General features: G+C 41.5%; 1 long non-coding RNA gene across 1 annotated transcript in view; it reads right to left on the reverse strand.

Moving 5' to 3' along the window:
- Nucleotides 1–776: 776 nt before the first annotated feature.
- LOC138852347 (uncharacterized) overlaps nucleotides 777–14,112 on the reverse strand; it is a 66,203-nt gene continuing 52,867 nt past the window's right edge. The window contains exon 3 of the long non-coding RNA XR_011391675.1: nucleotides 777–4,033. This is a non-coding gene — a long non-coding RNA (uncharacterized lncRNA). The remainder of the gene's footprint in view (nucleotides 4,034–14,112) is intronic.

Genomic DNA, 14,112 nt, shown 5'->3' on the forward strand with positions numbered 1-14,112 from the left:
AGCAAAGGTTGGTTTGAGAGATTTAAGAAGCGTAGTGGCATACATAGTGTGATAAGGCATGGTGAGGCTGCCAGTTCGGACCACAAAGCGGCTGAAAAATATGTGCATGAATTCAAGGAGTACATAGAGACTGAAGGACTGAAACCTGAACAAGTGTTTAATTGTGATGAAACAGGCCTGTTTTGGAAGAAAATGCCAAGCAGGACCTACATTACTCAGGAGGGAGGAAAAGGCACTCCCAGGACATAAGCCTATGAAAGACAGGCTTACTTTGTTGATGTGTTCCAATGCTACTGGTGATTGCAAAGTGAAGCCTTTATTAGTGTATCACTCTGAAACTCCCAGAGCGTTCAGGCAAAAGAATGTCCTCAAGGAGAATTTGTGTGTGCTGTGGAGGGCAAACAGTAAGGCATGGGTCACTAGGGACTTTTTCTATGACTGGTTACACCATGCATTTGCCCCCAATGTGAAAGATTACCTAACTGAAAAGAAATTAGAACTTAAGTGCCTCCTGGTGTTAGACAATGCCCCTGGTCATCCTACAGACGTGGCAGAGCGACTTTATGGGGACATGAAATTCATTAAGGTGAAGTTTTTGCCTCCTAATACCACTCCTCTCCTGCAGCCCATGGACCAGCAGGTTATTGCAAACTTCAAAAAACTGTACACAAAAGCTCTGTTTGAAAGGTGCTTTGTAGTGACCTCGGAAACTCAACTGACTCTAAGAGAGTTTTGGAGAGAGCACTTTAATATCCTCAATTGTGTAAACCTTATAGGTAAGGCTTGGGAGGGAGTGACTAAGAAGACCTTGAACTCTGCTTGGAAGAAACTGTGGCCAGAATGTGTAGACAAAAGGGATTTTGAAGGGTTTGAGGCTAACCCTGAGAGGATTATGCCAGTTGAGGAATCCATTGTGGCATTGGGAAAGTCCTTGGGGAGGATGTGGAAGAGTTGGTGGAGGAGGACAATGAAGAACTAACCACTGATGAGCTGATAGATCAACTTCAACAGCAAGAGGCCAGACCTGAGGAAACTGGTTCAGAGGAGGGGAGAGAGAAATTGAAGAAGTTGCCTACTACAGAGATTAAGGAAATCTGTGCAATGTGGCTGAAAGTGCAAACCTTTATGGATGAGAATCACCCTCACACAGCTATTGCAAGCCGTGTTGGCAACCTGTACACTGACAATGTTGTGAAACACTTTAGGGAAGTCATAAAGGAACGAGAGGTACAGGCCACTATGGACAGATATGTTGTGCGAAAGAAGTCCAGTGACTCTGAAGCTGGTCCTAGTGGCATTAAAAGAAGAAGGGAAGTAACCCCAGAAAAGGACTCGACACCTCAAGTCTTAATGGAAGGGGATTCCCCTTCTAAACACTAACACTCTCTCTCCCCTCCTCCCATCCAATCAATCATCACCAGATCTTCAATAAAAGTAAGTGTCATGTAAGTGTGCATGCCTTTTTCAGTTTGTGTGTATTAAAATTAACATTTCATGTGGTAAAATTTTTTTTTTTTCATACTTTTGGGTGTCTTGCACGGATTAATTTGATTTCCATTATTTCTTATGGGGAAAATTCATTCGCATACCGATTATTTCGCATACCAATGACCCCTCTTGCACGGATTAAAATCGGTATGCGGGGGTCCACTGTACTTCCCATTTCCAGGACTCAAGTCCAACTATATGAAAATAACCGGTTTCCCTGAATCCCTTCACTAAATATTACCCTGCTCACACTCCAACAGATCGTCAGGTCCCAAGTATCATTCGTCTCCATTCACTCCTATCTAACACGCTCATGCACGCTTACCTTTACTGAAGATTTCTGGGTGGATGGAAGACAGGAGGGGATAGGAGGAAGGTGTACACTATTGTTTGGAAGGAGAATCTCCTTCCATTAGGACTTCAGGTACCAAGTCCTTATCTGGGGTTACTTCCCTTCTTTGTTTTTTTAAAGACACTGGGAACAACTTGAGAGTCACTGGACCCCTGTTGCACAAAATATCTGTCCAGAGAGCTCTGTTTCTGGCGTTTCTTTAAGATTTGTCTGAAGTGGGACAACACTGTCATTGTACATGTTGCCAATATGGCCTGCAACAGCTCTGTCAGGGTGAAGCTCATCCTTAAATGTTTGCTTTTCAGTCAACTTTGTGCAAATGTCCTTTATCTTTGAAGAAGGCTCCTCCTCTGCAGCAATTTCCTGAGCTGTGATCTCTTGCTGTTGCAGATGAAGCCTTGCAGCTCTTCCCTGTGGTCCTCCACCAACTCTTCCACATCCTCGCCACTCACCTCCAACCCCAGGGACTTTCTCAATGCCACAATAGATTCCACAACTGGCATAGGCTCTTTAGGGTCAGCCCCAAACCCTTCAAAATCCCTCCAATTTTCTCCAAGCAGATTCAAAGTTCTGCAAGTCACTCCTTCCCAAGCCTTACCTATAAGGTTTATGCAAGTGAGGATACTGAAGTGATCTTTCCAGAACTCTCTTAGGGTCAATTCAGTGTCTGAGGTCACCTCAAAGCACTTTTGAAACACTGCTTTGGTGTACAGATTTTTGAAGTTTGAAATGACCAGCTGGTCCATGGGCTGGACGAGAGTTGTTTTAGGGGCAAGAACTTCACCGTGATGAAACTAAACTCCTCCACCATTTGCTCTTCCAAGTCTGGAGGATGAGCAGGAGCATTGTCCATTACCAGGAGGCACTTGAGTGGCAATTTATTTTCCAGGAGGTATTTCTTCACACTGGGGCTAAACACTTCATTAAACCAGTCTAGGAAAATTCCCCTTGTGACCCATGCCTTCCACATCACACACAAATTAATCTTGGCAACGCTGTTTTTCTTGAACACACTGGGATTTTCAGAGTGATACACCAGTAAAGGCTTCACTTTGCAATCCCCACTAGCATTACTACAAAATGTGAGAGCAAGCCTATCCTTCATAGGCTTGTGTCCTGGGAGTGCCATTTCCTCCTGCGTAATGTAGGTCCTCTTTGGCATTTTCTTCCAAAAGAGGCCTGTTTCGTCACAAACACTTGTTGGCGTTTGAATTCTCCAGTGTCTACACACTCCTTAAACTCCTGTACAAACTTCTCAGTTGCTTTTTTGTCAGAACTGGCAGCCTCACCATGCCTTATCACACTGTGAATGCCGCGAAGCTTCTTAAATCTCTCAAACCAACCTTTGCTGGCCTTAAAATCACAAGCATCACCACTCGTTGCAGGCATTTTCTTTATGAGATCATCATGCAACTGCCTTGCCTTGTCACCCTACATTAAGACTACAAATATTTTAAGGTAAGTAATGTGTGTAGTGTACATGCATTTTATCGCTCTAGGGAGCTTTAAGCATCGTAGTATAGTACGTGTGGGTGGGGTGGCCAGGAGGGCTACCACACCTGACTTCTTAGAGTAAATACTACTCACCTTCTGCCCTACATTAAGACTACAAATATTTTGAGATAAATAATGAGTGTACTGTGTATTTTACTTCTTAATGCCTAGTTCTACTGCTAACTTAATATATGCTAGTGTAAACTTATCTGGCATTTATAAATGGAAAATATGGAGTTCTGTTTTCCGGCAGTAGCCTGGAACCTAACCTGCCGAATAAGTGGGGCCCTACTGTATTAGTGTCAGAACAGATTGGTTATGATATGACAAGAACTACTCTAAATTGTAATTATCAGAACATAAAAATGAGAAAAAAGGTATATCGGCAACATTTCTGCCCGTTTACGGGTTAAACACTTTCAGTGTTGACCATTACTGCTGCTTCTTAACTCATGCTTATAAAAAACTATTTTAAATTTTTGTACAACCTTGCATGAGACTCATCATCAATTTCAATACATGAAAATGTTTATCATTTCTAACATATAAATAACAACATTGATTAAACTCCCTCCTTATGTATCCCAAGGTAAAGCAACTTTAATGAAGATCCCAATAACACCATAGTCCTAAGGTCTGCTGTACTCCACATCACACCAAGATGTCATTCTTCTTACGTCTCTTCGCTTTCATTATCACCTGCAAAGCAATAAGTATCATGTAAAAGCTACAGGCTTTATTTATAAATCTTACAGGCAGTTAATCAATATGTCCAAAGTCTCCTGCCTCAGAATTACATTCATAGGAGGGAGGGCAGTTAGCTATACCCACAGGGTTCATACAGCACCTACAGGAATGGAAACCAATCAGGTATAATTCAGTGATGATCAAGAGCTCTTCAACTCAAGCAATCTTTGAGCACTACTGCTTCACAAAAATATAATCACATCCATATATAAAAATACAAAACCACATCCAACCCATTACCAAAAATAAGTGTCCAAAACAGTTGGAATCCTCTCCAAGATACATTATGTATCTCGTACAGCACTGTTTACACTTATAGTATACCACACACTAATCTACCCCTAGCTCACCAAAGCTATTTGTGCCTGGGGATCCACAACAGCAAATCACCTCAAGCCAATAAATCAACAAAAGGCCGCAGTACAAACAATAACTCGGTCCATTGCTCGACACATATGTATATTAATATGTAAAACAATTCTTTTAACCATAAACATGTGAAAAACTAGTCTTATTCTCATTACCTGTATTCATAATCCAACCCTGATTAAACACTGTTTGCTTGTTCTTGTAATTCCTAAATTTATTGTTTATGAACCCTTTATGTTCATATATAAAAGCAATTAATTAGTTACTGCCACTGTAGTCTTAACTTAGGCATAAGTTTGCCCAAAATGCTCTGCATATAACTATGGGTTATCTACATGCACAGCTAAATGTCACCCATCTCTGTACAAGCATTGTACTGTGCTGAAATAAAATAAAATTTTCCTTATTTTTCTTATTTTTTAACAAATGACCCGTATCCAACCGAGGCAGAGTGACCTAAAAAGAAACAGTAAAGTATAATATATAAAAATAAATATATATATACAGGTTGTGCAATTTTGGTTTACATAACAACAATCTTCTTGCCGAATAAGGCAAGCGAAAATTTGTGTATGCAATAATTTCGCAAAAATCATTCTGAGCATAATGAAAGAAAATATTTCATTGTGTTTGTTTATTAAATTATTGTAAACTTATCTAAAATATATATAGTTGGATTAGGCTAAATTAAATCGTGCTTGTTATAATAAGGTTAGCACCACCTTCTCCTAGCCAGAGACTTCAACATTAACAGTGAGTAACTGATTTCATCAACAATATGAACACACTACTCATACCAGCAATAACAAAACCAACCAGGCTGAGACAAATACAACCATAATTGACCATATGCAGTGGACCCTCTAGTTTCGGCAGCATCGACTTTCGTGAAATTCGACTTTCGGCAAGTTTTTTGGGGCAAAATTTGGCCTCGAGTATCGTGATTAGACTCATGATTCGGCGACCGTCCACCCATCACCACGCACACAAAGCCAGTCTCCCACGCCATTCACGCTCAGTGTGCCATTGTTTACCAACATGTGACCATCACCCCGCGGGTTCATATGTAATAATCCATTTTTTTTGTGATTGCAACTGCTAAATAAGTCACCATGGGCCCAAGGAAAGCTAATGCAAGCCCTTTCATAAAGAAAGTGAGGAACACGATCGAATTCAAGAAGGAAATCATTGAAAAATATGAGAGTGGAGTGCGTGTTACAGAGCTTGCCAGGATGTATGGCAAACCCCATTCAACCATCACTTCGATCGTGGCGAAAGGAAAGGAAGTAAAGTGTGCTGTTGTTGCAAAAGAGGTGGATATGCTGACAAAAAGGAGATCACAAATCCTCGAAGAAGTGGAGAGGTTATTGTTGGTGTGGATTACCAAAAAACAGTTAGCAGGAGATAGTGTTACGCAGTCGGTAACATGTGAAAAGGCAAGGCAGTTGAATGACGATCTCGTAAAGAAAATGCCTGCAACAAGTGGCAATGCTTGTGATTTTAAGGCCAGCAAAGGTTGGTTTGAGAGATTTAAGAAGCGTAGTGGCATTCACAGTGTGATAAGGCATGGTGAGGCTGCCAGTTCTGACAAAATTGCAGCTGAGAAGTTTGTACAGGAGAATTCAAACCCCAACATGTGTTTAATTGTGACAAAACAGGCCTCTTTTGGAAGAAAATGACAAAGAGGACCTACATCACGCAGAAGGAAACGGCACTCCCAGGACACAAGCCTATGAAGGATAGGCTTACTCTCATGTTTTGTAGTAATGCTAGTGGGGATTTTAAAGTGAAGCCTTTACTGGTGTATCTGAAAATCCTAGAATGTTCAAGAAATACAGTGTCGCCAAGAGTAATTTGTGTGTGATGTGGAAGGCTAACAGTAAGGCATGGGTTACAAGAGATATTTTCCTAGACTGGTTTAATGAAGTGTTTAGCCCCAGTGTGAAGAAATACCTCCTGGAAAATAAATTGCCACTCAAGTGCCTCCTGGTAATGGACAATGCTCCTGCTCATCCTCCAGACTTAGAAGAGCAAATAGTGGAGGAGTTTAGTTTCATCACGGTGAAGTTCTTGCCCCCTAATACAACTCCTCTCCTCCAGCCCATGGACAAGCAGGTCACTTCAAACTTCAAAAAACTCTACACAAAAGCAGTGTTTCAAAAGTGCTTTGAAGTGACCTCAGACACTGAATTGACCCTAAGAGAGTTCTGAAAAGATCACTTTAATATCCTCCATTGCATAAACCTTATAGGTAAGTCTTGGGAGGGAGTGACTTCCAGGACTTTGAACTCTGCTTGGAGAAATTTGTGGCCAGATTGTGTAGAAGAGAGGGATTTTGAAGGGTTTGTGGCTGACCCTAAGGAGCCTATGCCATTTGTGGAAACTATTGTGGCATTGGGGATCTCCCTGGGGTTGGAGGTGACTAGTGAGGAAGTGGAAGAGTTGGTGGAGGACCACAGGGAAGAGCTAACCACTGAAGAGCTGCAAGAGCTTCATCTGCAACAGCAACAGATCACAGCTCAGGAAACTGCTGCAGAGGAGGAGGAAGAGAGATGGAGGAAGGTGCCTTCTTCAAAGATTAAGGACATTTGTGCAAAGTGGACTGAAGCGCAAACATTTATGGATGAACTTCACCCTGGCAAAGCTGTTGCAGGCCGTATTGGCAACATGTACAATGACAGTGTTGTGTCCCACTTCAGACAAATCTTAAAGAAACGCCAGAAACAGAGCTCTCTGGACAGATATTTTGTGCGACAGGGGTCCAGTGGCTCTCAAGTTGTTCCTAGTCCCAGTGTCTTTAAAAAACAAAGAAGGGAAGTAACCCCAGATAAGGACTTCATACCTGAAGTCCTAATGGAAGGAGATTCTCCTTCCAAACAATAGTGTACACCTTCCTCCTATCCCCTCCTCCCATCTTCCATTCACCCAGAAATCTTCAGTAAAGGTAAGTGTAATGTTATTATTTTTTTTAATGCATGTACTTGATTTCTGATTGTTTTCAGTATGTAAATCTTTATTTAATTTGAAAAAATATTTTATTTTAATATTTTTGGGTGTCCGGAACGGATTAATTTTATTTCCATTATTTCTTATGGGGAAAATGGTTTCGAGTGTCGTGAATTTCGACTTTCGGCAGGCTCTCTGGAACGAATTAACCCCTTCAGGGTCCAAGGCCAAAATCTGAAGTGGTGCTCCAGTGTCCAAGAAATTTTGAAAAAAAAAAAAAAATAATTTTTTTCTTACAGAATTAAAGAGTATATTTTTGTGAAGGTAATAAGACAAAAAAATTTTCTGATCAGTACTTACCGAGATACAGTGCCGAGAAGTTGACCCAAAATGACGTGGTGGTGGCAACATCGACGATTTCCACATATGTGCATTACTTCATTTAAAGTTTTTTGTAGTTTTTTCTTTTCTAATTTTTTCTTTTCCTACTAACATTTGGGGCCTGAGAGACCAATACTGTATATAATGTATATATATAAACTCACTGTATTGAACACAATAACTGCACTAAAGTTATTATCATATTATTGTTTACCACTGTTGTTTATTACAATAAACATGCACAAATCTTGTATAATACTAATGTTCTATCATATATTTACATATTTACAATCACTGGACATGGTTTTAGAACTGCTGGAGCTTGTGGAACTCCTTGAAACAAGGCACCATGCACAGAGGTACCTTACATTCCTCACACATAAACCGAGTGTCTTTGCGTCTTTGTTGCCGTCGTTTTGTTTGTGCACAGACGATGCATCTCTTCTGAGCAAATTTCTTCTGAGTTGAAGGAAGCTGTATAATGAAATGATCACCTTCCCTCCTCAAACGCTTGGGTATATTCTGAGGAGTTTGAGGACCTTGTTGTACAGCAGGTGTTGTTACCTGGTACTTCATTATGAGTTGTCTGACAACAGACAAACAAAATTCACCATATGGTGGTCTGTTGCCAGTCTTCATTTGGTACATATTATATGCATTGAGCATTGAAATGTCCATGAGATGGAAGAAAAGTTTCATGTACCACTTGTAACTTTTACGAACACAATCAACAAAGCCAATCTGCATGTCACATTTGTCAACCAAGCGCATGTTTTGTGTATAATCAATCACTGTCACTGGTTTTCGAAAACGTTCATTAGTCACTCGATCAACTTTGCCACTGTCTTGCATTTCGGTACGGTGAATGGTTGCCAACAATGTGACATCTCGTTTGTCATGCCACTGTAATGCCATGATGTCATTGGCAGTAAACACCTGCACGTCATCACCACGTTGAGCCTGGGCATATGTTTACGATTAAAACGCACTGTGCCACACACATCTGTCTTGTTCACTCACAAGAAATCACTGAGTAAAGAGCTTGTGTACCAGTTATCGGTATATAATGTATGCCCCTTACCAAGATAAGGTGCCATCATGCTTCTCACTACGTCACCTGAGATACCCAATAACATCTTGGTATCTTTCAATGTTTTACTTCCCGTGTATACAACAATATCCAATACCAGGCCACTGTCACAATCACAGAGTACAAACAGTTTTATACCAAAGCATTTCCTCTTGCTCGGTATATACTGCTTGAATGACAGCCTACCTTTGAACAAAATCAAAGACTCGTCAATTACAAGATTCTTGAATGGATAAAAGTACATGCTGAACTTTTGTTTGAGATACATAAAAACATTTCTAATCTTGTATAACCTGTCACTTCTGTCAGGCCTGGTTTTTGTCAGAGAAGTGCAACATACGTAACAGTAAGATAAACCTGTTCACTGGGATGATTTCACTGAAGACCGGGGTAGAAATTAGCCGATCTGTGGACCAGTATGCTTTTATATTATGCTTATAGACATGAGGCATAAGCATTATTGTTGCAAAAAGCAAATACATTTCTGCAACAGTCGTCTTTTTCCACTGGTGTAGTCTTGACTGTGGTGATATGATCATATTTGCCATGGTGTACTCAAAATACTTGTTACTTTCCCTGACAATAGTTTCCATCAATGGCTGGTCAAAGAATAGTTCAAAGAATTCCAGTTCATTTGCAGTGTTTCCAAGGGACAAGTTAGTAGAATTCCACTTTGAGAGTCATCAAAGTGGTGGGGCTTGGGAACAAAATTGGGATTTTGCTGCCAATCCCAGATACGGTTTGCTGGCGGATACTGGACACCATAGGCTGGTTGTGCGGGTAGTTGTGGTTGTGGTGGGCTGGTGGCTGATGCTCTGCTTTGTCCTTGAACTGCGGAGTCAGCAGCGTGGGTCCCAGCCTGGGTTGGTGAGTCACGCATGGCCGTGGCACTACCATCACCACTACCACCATCTACTGATGCCTGTGGTCTATCTATGCCAAGTGTAGCCACATCATCCTCACTATCACTGTCTATACCTGGTGTAGGGCCAGGGGATGTATTCCGGGATGTACTGTGTCCCCTGGGCACGGCATAGGGTACACTACCCGAGTGCATGCGGCGGCGTACATACCGACGCTTCACTGGTGAATATGATTCCTCACTATCACTACTCGAATGATCGTCAAGAGCAATAAAATCACAATCCACGTCACTATCATCATCATTACTGAAGTCAGAGGCCTGGCCACGCGAAAATAATAGTTTTCTCTTGCGTTGAGGTACAACGGACCGTGACTGAGGAGTGCCCACACCAGAGGTAGAAGGTTGAGGATCGTCAGGGTTTTCTGCACTATTATCGATATCCTGGTCATTCCTTTCTGTCACTAACTGATCAAAGCCAAAGAATTCGTCTTCATTTCCACTTCCATCACTGTCAGAACTATCAGATAGGAAGAGGAGAGTCCCAATTTTCCTTGGAGTGAGTGCTGCCTTGCAATGAGGCATGGTGAACAAGAGTAACTGAGCCGGCGTTCCCACAATGCTATGCGGGCGCCTAGATTTTTTGTTTATGGCGCACACCCACCACGCAGACCCGTTCTCTCACATATAGGCCTATGAGCGTTTTCGCACTAAATTTGACGGCGCTAGAATTTTGGTGTAGATCTACGATTTGGACACTCAACGTGAAGCCGTAGATCTACGGGACGGACCCTGAAAGGGTTAATCACGAAACTCGGGGGTCCACTGTATGGACTAATACACTAGCTCCCCTTAAATCAGGGATAATCAAAGACAGCACTACTGACCACTACCCCACTTTCCTCTTAACAAACATTAGTAAACAACCACTGGAATACAAGGTCTCTTTTAGACTCCATGACGAGGCATCAATAACTAACTTCACAACAGAGCTAGGTACGGCTGACTGGCCTACAGAATTCTCCAGTGCCAATTGTATCAATGATTGGATAGACATATTTCTTAACAAATTACTTACTTGTCCCATAAAAATGAAACAGATCACGAATAAATGGCTAGGTTGCCCATGGCTAACTAACTGATAAGAAACATCAATATGAACAACAATATAGACAGGGCTTAATAAAGATATTATTAAACACTATGCATCAGTCCTCACCAAACTAATAAGAAAGGCTAAACAATTGTACTACTACAATAGATTCACCAAAACAAGAGGAGATATTAAAAAAACCTGGAAGACACACTCAGATTCTGGGCACCCACAAATTAAAAAAAAAAAAGGATATTGTTCTAACCAAACTACAGCCTACTGATACAATTAACACAATAAATGACTTTTTCTCAAACATAGGATTAAATCTCACCAGTAAAATCCCAGGTACCAATGCCCAAGCTAGTGATTACTTAGACGGGAATTTTCCAACCTCCTCCTATCTTGCACCAACAGAGCCCACAGACGTCACCACGATTATTAAGTCGCTTAAAAATAAATCAGGAAATCTGGCTCAAGTCCCGCCATTATTGTACAAATGAGAGGCTCATGTTCTTTCGCCTGCTACTTCATTGCTCTAACAAATCACTAGAAGCCAGCACTTTCCTGACACTACTCAAGATAGCAAGGGTTACACCAATACACAAAGGTGGTGACTCCACAGATGTAAACAACTAGAGGCCAATATCAAACTTACCATTGCTATCCAAAATCTTTGAGAAACTAGTGCACAAGAGAACATACAGCAGACCCTCGACCAATGCTGACATTGTTAGGCGATAAAATCGCCTAACGATGTGTTTCTGCGTAAAAAAAATTGGCTCGACCAACAGTGAAAAACTCGAGTAACAACATTCATCCCGAACGTGTCCGCCTGTCCGTCCAGAGTGAGTGCGCCTCAGCTGCCCTGCCTTCAGCTAGTGTCCCATTGTTTACAAGCCACTGCGGTCAGTTCCACGTGTACCTGTGATACATTTTGTAATATTCCTGCGTTTTTAGTGCTTGTAACTGATAAATAAGCCACATGGGCCCCAAGAAAGCTTCTAGTGTCAACCCTGTGGTAAAAAGGGTGAAAATTACCTGAAGAAAGAGATAATCTCAAAATATGAGAGTGGAGTATGTGCCTCTGAGCTGGCCAGGTTGAATAACAAACCCCGATCAACCACTGCTACTATCTTGGCCAACAGAAAGGCAATCAATGAAGCTGTTGTTGTGCAAGGTGGAAGTATGTTTTCGAAACAGAGATCGCAAATACTTGTAGATGTTGAGAGACTGTTGTTGTTGTGGATAAACGAAAAACAAATATCAGGAGATAGTATTCATCAATCAATAATATGTGAAAAGGCAAGGCAGTTGCATGACAATTTAATTAAAAAAATGCCTGCAACTAGTGGTGATGTTATTGAATTTAAGGTCAGCAAAAGTTGGTTTGAGAGATTTAAGAATCGTAGTGGCATACACAGTGTGGTAAGGCATGGAGAGGCTGCCAGTTTGGGCAAAAAGGCAGCTGAAAAATATGTGCAGGAATTCAAGGAGTACACAGACACTGAAAAATTAAAACCCCATCAAGTGTTTAATTGTGATGAAACAGCCCCTCAAGGAAGGTTCCTTGATGTTGGTGAGGGGCTCTTGATTTAGGGAATTGGATCTGTGCTCCAGTTCCCCGAATTAAGCCTGAATGCCTTCCACATCCCCCCCTAGGCGCTGTATAATCCTCCGGGTTTAGCGCTTCCCCCTTGATTATAATAATAAAAATGTGATGAAACAGGCCTGCTTTGGAAGAAAATGCCAAACAGGACCTACATTACACAGAAGGAAAAAGCACTGCCAGGACACAAGCCTATGAAAGACAGGGTAACTCTCATGTTGTGTAGTAATGCTAGTGGGGATTGCAAAGTGAAGTCTCTACTCGTGTATCACTGAAATTCCCAGAGTGTTCAAGAAAAACAATGTCGTCAAGACTAATTTGTGTGTGATGTGGAGAGCAAACAGTAAGGCATGGGTCACTAGGGACATTTTCTATGATTGGTTTTATCATGTGTTTGGCCCCACTGTGAAAAATTACCTCCTGGAAAATAAATTGGACCTCAAGTGCCTCCTGGTATTAGACAGTGCTCCTGCTGATCCTTCAGACTTGCCAGAATGAATTGCAGGGGACTTGAGTTTTATCAACATCAAGTTCTTGCCTCCTAATACCACTCCTCTCCTCCAGCCCATGGACCAGCAGGTCATTTCAAATTTCAAAAAACTGTACACCAAAGCAGTGTTTTAAAAGTGCTTTGAAGTGACCTCAGACACTCCATTGACCCTACGAGACTTTTGGAAAGATCACTTTAGTATCCTCAATTGCATAAACCTTATAGGTAAGGCTTGGGAGGGAGTGACTAACAGGACCTTGAACTCGGCTTGGAGGAAATTATGGCCACAATGTGTACAAGAGAGGGATTTTGGAATCTATTGTGGCAGTGGGGAAGTCCATGGTGTTGGAGGTTAGTGGGGAGGATGTGGAAGAGTTGGTGGAGGACAACGATGAAGAACTAACCACTGATGAGCTGCAAGAGCATCTGCAACAGCAAGAGACCACAACTGAGGAAACTGCTTCAGAGGAGGGGAGAGAGAGATGGAGGAAGTTGCCTTCTTCAACGATTAAGGACATTTGTACAATGTGGACAAAGGTGCAAACCTTTATGGATGAAAATCACCCTGACACAGCTATTGCAAGCCGTGCTGGTGACATTTACAATGACAATGTTGTGGCCCATTTTAGGAAAATCTTAAAGGAACACGAGGTACAGACCTCTATGGACAGATTTTTGATGTGACAGAGGTCCAGTGACTGTCAAGTTGTTCCCAGTGGCATTAAAAAAAGAAAGGAAGTAACCCCAGAAAAGGACTTGGTACCTAAAGTCCTTATGGAAGGGGATTTCCCTTCCAAACAATAATACACCTCCATCTTCCCTCCTCCCATCTCATTACTCATCACTACATCTTCAATAAAGGTAAGTGTCACTTATTCTTCATGTAGTATTTGATTAATTGGATTTCCAATATTTCTTAGAGGGAAAATTAAATCGGCTAACTATAAATTCAGCTAAGGACAAGCTCTCTGGAACGGATTAATATCATTAGCCGAGGGTCCACTGTATTCCTTTATAACAGCACAAAGCACCTTCAACCCCTGCCAACTTGGCTTCAGGGAAGGCAAAAGCACAAACGATGCAATTGTAAAAATACTAGACTTGCTTTACACAACACATGAAAAAAATTAATATCCATTAGGACTCTTTATCGACCTAAGGAAAGCTTTTAATACAGTAGACCACAGCATC

Source organism: Cherax quadricarinatus, chromosome 1, assembly GCF_038502225.1.
Source record: "Cherax quadricarinatus isolate ZL_2023a chromosome 1, ASM3850222v1, whole genome shotgun sequence".
Classification (NCBI taxonomy): domain Eukaryota; kingdom Metazoa; phylum Arthropoda; class Malacostraca; order Decapoda; family Parastacidae; genus Cherax; species Cherax quadricarinatus.